The sequence below is a fragment of the Primulina huaijiensis genome, chromosome 15 (genome assembly GCF_012295235.1).
Source record: "Primulina huaijiensis isolate GDHJ02 chromosome 15, ASM1229523v2, whole genome shotgun sequence".
Lineage (NCBI taxonomy): Eukaryota > Viridiplantae > Streptophyta > Magnoliopsida > Lamiales > Gesneriaceae > Primulina > Primulina huaijiensis.
Window position 1 is genome coordinate 14842300 of NC_133320.1, and position 5187 is coordinate 14847486.

The window sequence follows — 5187 nt, forward strand, 5'->3', positions numbered from 1 at the left end:
GACTGTTAGAGTAGATGTCCTGTAAGCCAACTGTTGGCTGGGAAATTTATTGACTCAAGTGTAATAAACAATCTTTATTTTAATATAATTTACTTTTTAATGGTTTCGTTATATTTTATATGTATACTCATGCAAGCAGCATAGATAAAGTCCTTGATTATGCTTTAATACAAATGAATCGTAATTCGATGTTGAAACTCATTTGTAAACACTGCAAACTCTAAATTCGTTCTTAGTCGATTCAGCCGCCTAAAACAGGGATAAAGTTCGCTTGAGCTCGAGACTAGCATCTGTGATGTTGTGTACTGCGTTTCTTGGTAAGAGCATAGAGATGTCCAAACATTCAGATGGGTAGTCATATGATGATTATACCGAACAACTCTCCCTCGGACTTTCCAAGTGGTTATCATTCATCGAGAGGATAAGTCCGTGGTTATGATTGTACACCATTAGTCATTACGACCCGGGACAACACTGAGGCTCTATATGCTAGGGCTGTGCTTTGACTCGTTTACCGGCTCCAGGAGAGTCATCAGGTGGCGAGGTTGGGTACAGTTGAGACACAATAGGAGCCAGTGCATTGTAGTCGGGGATTCACCGCTCACCTACGGGTGTGGATATCCTATGTAATCTAATGTAATAATAATGCATGGAATCTCTGGCCAGAGTATGAGATGTACGTTGGAGAAGGAGTTCTCCAATAGTACATGCGATGCCACTATTGTATGTGTCGTATAGTTATCGAATTAATATGCAACCCTCGATGAACCAATGGTTGCAGATTCGATCGGGATATATGAGATGAAGGGAGCGTACTGTACATTAATCATAATCGACTGGTTCTTGTAGGCACTATCAGTGATACCTAGGGGATCATGGGGCGATGCTACTAGACGCTCTTACCATGATCCGATGGTTGCAATCAGAAATGAGTTCTGACATTCTTGATCAAGGTGTTGATGAAAAGAATGGGGCTAACTAGGGTAAGCTCGAATAAGAATAAATATTATTCTGAATCACAAGGAGTTGTGAACCCACGGCTAGCTGTATCCCTGAACCATTGAGAGTCACACAAGCATTGGATTATTTGTTCTCATTAAGAGAATAAATTCAAGATGTTGAATTTATATTATAATATAGTAAATTCAAAGAGTTGAATTTATGATAATTAATTTTTGAGAGAATAAATTCAAGGAGTTGAATTTATAAAATTTGATAATTTAATTTATTAAACTCAAATGTTTGGTTTATTAAATATTAAATTTTGGAGTTGATAAAATTCAAGGAGTTGAATTTATAATTTAAATAATAAATTCAAATGTTGAATTTATAATCGATTTAATTTATTAAGCTCAAAAGTTGAGTTTATTAAATATTAATTTAAATGTAGTGGGAAGTATGTTTAATGAGCTTGTAGGAGTACAAGTCCAACGTACTAAATAATTAAAATTTTAATGGACCTTGATTAATTGATTAAACTAGTTGGACTAGCCCAATTGATTAATCAAGCCCATAAATGTTAATTAAAAGGCCCAAATATAATATTATGATAATTAGGTCATGGAGGCTTGGTTTAAGTAGGTGACAAAAACCCTAGCCTCCACAACATACTAATTTTCATCGTGAGTGATTTTCGAAAGTCACAACCATGATTCCTCCAAATATTTAGTTTACTTAATTAATTAGATTAATTAATTAAATGATGATAAAAGAAATAATTAAGGATTTTTTTATTCTTAATTGCACAAGATTCATACGAAACCTTCTTGGAATTTTGCAAGAAAAAGTTTCGGCTCTTCCAATAGTTTCGGCTCTTCCAATTTTGTGATCTCAAAAGGTTTTAATTTGAACCAAATTGTGTTTTATCTCTACGAAAAGATCTTCTATACTTTCTAGTGCAAGTTAGAAGAGGGACAATTATTCCAGTCGTGGACCTGATTCGGAGATCGAAGAACGTTCGTAGGGATTTACAACAAGAGCTTAGTCCGCTAATACCGGAGTAGTTGGTGCCAAGTGAAATTATTCACCAAAGGTATAAAATTTCAACACCCTATGAATGTTTATTCTTAAAACCATACGAACGCCCTATCAAATATATTTTGATTGTCAAAATAAAATAAAAATTTTAAAACTTCCGCTGCGTTTGGGCGTGTAGAAAACCGAGATCCAACAGCCTCAAACTTTGTCTCCACACAATCGACAAAAATTTGAAAAAGAGACAAATATTGAAAACGCTAATACTAAAAAAGTTAAATATTTAAAATAAATGAATAAAAACTAAAAATTCTTGGGTTGTCTTCCAAGAAGCACCTAGTTTATATTTCTCAGCCCGACTGTGTGTGCAATTTCAAAAATTTTAGATCTTTTCAAAAACTGCAGACATATATATAGGAAACAAAATAAATCAAATTAAAAGATAGTAAATAATAAATTAGATTAAAAACTCTAAATTAAGCACACCAACGCAAAGATTTTAATAAACTAAAGTAAATTAAATAATACAAAATTTCAAGGACAACTTTGGATACATAATCTGAGACATGTTCTAGATATAATGTTTCATTCACTTTTCAATCATACAAATCATATTAATTGATAATATTACCTATTCTAATTTATAAGATAAGAACCATTAAGTGTTATTTACTATTTTTCCGAGTGCCGAGTAAATTTTATATATCAGAAATCAAGCATCAAAATAATTTAATCAAGTTCTATGATTCTCTTTCGACGATCTCAAAAGAAATTATAGGTCTCCTGAGCTCTCCAATTATCCTAGATTTTGTCTTCCTATGGTCTTAATAAAAAATGCCCTCTTCAGATTACGAAATTTCAAATAAATATAACGATTCAATTAGGGATCAGTTAATTGAACGCAAAAAACTCCAGATATCACAACTAAACAGTAAGAACAAAATAATATTCAAAACATAAAATCCAAATCGAGTTACGTCAAAGTATAGAAACAAACAAAAGTTTATGATGAAATAATTAAACACGTAGATATATTAAAAAATATCATCATAAATCAAGGCAGATAATAAAAATCAGAAAGTAAAGTTGATTTTCCATCCCCGTAAGAATTTTCTTCATCTTTTGTTTCAAATATCCCTTGTCATTTGCTCCCATGTCTCAAATTCGTGTCTTAAGCCTCCTTGAATGCGTAGTTGTATGTAGTCTTATTTGGGCGTTATGTTGTTGAGTATTCTAGAGTGAAAAATGAATGAAAAGGGCCCCCCTTTGAATATGATGATATCTCCTTTTTAATACTCTCGGGATCGTTTTTTGATGTGTTGAAACTGCTGAGTTGTATTCATGCAGGACTATCTCGGCGCTGAGGCACCGATTGAGTGGAGCTCGGGTGCCTCTTATGAACTATCCGTGTTATTGTTGCATGCTTTTCATGTTAAGGCACCTGTTGCTCGGCATTCAGGTTCCGCATCTGCACGGAATGAGCACTGAAGCGCCAATGCAGGCGATTGGGGCCAACTCTTTTCATCCTCGGAGCTTAGGCGTCATGTTCTCGGCGCTGAAGCACCGCATGCTCGCTGGCTCTCTTTCACTAGTAGAATTTTTTATTTTTACTTCGTTATTGATTACTTCGGCGATTATTAATTATGAAGTAGTATATATCAATCAAATTCGGTAATAACACCGACGAAGTAAAACATTATTTTTTACTTCACAATTTCAAAAACACGGGCTTCACTTCTAATTTTTTGTAACATTTTACTCCGACAGAGTAGTTTTGATGAAGTAAAAAGTTAAAAAAAATTTGAAATTTATATTTAATGAAGTAAAAAAAATGGACCATAATTTTAATTAATTTCTCTTAAATTATTTCTCAATCCCTTAAAATTGTGTCGAAGTTAAAGAAAGAATTTACCTCACCACAACTCAATGTGAAGTCGTTATCCATTAATTACTTCAATACAATACAAAAAAATGAAGTCTTTTAAATCTACTATTTCGTCATTAAATGTAAATTGGGAAGTAACAAAAGATCAAATAACCAAAAAAAAAACAAAGCTTTTAGCGACGGTTTTTAAAAAATCGTCACAAATATTTGTGACGGTTTGGGTAAAACATTGTCGACATTTAAAACTTTGCGACGGATTTTTAAAACCGTCGCCAAATTTAGAAAAACCGTCGCTCAAATAAATCGACGACGGGTGTACAAAACTGTCGCTAATAGCGACAGTTTAACTAAAATCGTCGCCAATTAGCGACAGATTAAATAAAACTGTTGCCAATTTGCGACATATTAATTAAAACTGTCGCCAATTGCCTATAAATATTCGCCTCTTCACCTCCTTTTCCTCTGCAATATTTCACATCTTCAGTCCATTTTTCTCTCTTAGATGATTTTAGTTTCGCTTTAGGATAATTTTTTTAGCTTCGATTTTTAATTTATGATCATGAATTTAATTTTGTTGTTCACTTATTTTATCGTTTAAATCGTTTTATAGATTATTTACAAATTTAAAAATATGATATTTAGATTAGTTGAGAAGATTATTTAAAAATATGTACAAATAATTATAAAACTAAATATTTTTTATTAAAATATAAAACAAATTTTTTTAAAAAAAATTATATAATTAGCGACGGTTTTGAGGGAGACCGTTGCTTATTGGCGACGGTTTCGCTAAAAACTGTCACTAATTAGCGACGATTTTTTAGATTAACTGTCGCTAATTAGCGACAGATTTTTACTGTCGCTAATTTATTAACGACGGTTTCTCTAAAACCGTCGCTAATTAGCGACGGTTAATATTGAAAACCAATAGCGACGGTCTATCACTTCCACACCAAGTCGATCGCATTTTTTACTTCACAAAAATACAAAACATGTGAAGTTATACAACACATTTACTTCGTCATTCAATATAAAATATGCAGTTATATATAAGCTATTACTTCTGCACTTTACAAAATCGATGATGTAGAAGACGTTTTACATCGGCATCGATCTAATTTCGGACCGGTTTTCCTTCATTTAATCGACCAAAGAGTACGCTAATTTCTTGGATACGACTTCGGTGATAATGCGAAATAAAATAGTATCATATTACTTCACGTGCGTCTACTTCGACAATTATCTACTTATTACTTCATTTAATATGCAAAGTAAATCAAAGAAATTCTACTAGCGCTTGTTTCCCATTGGTAGGCGCTTGCGCCTAC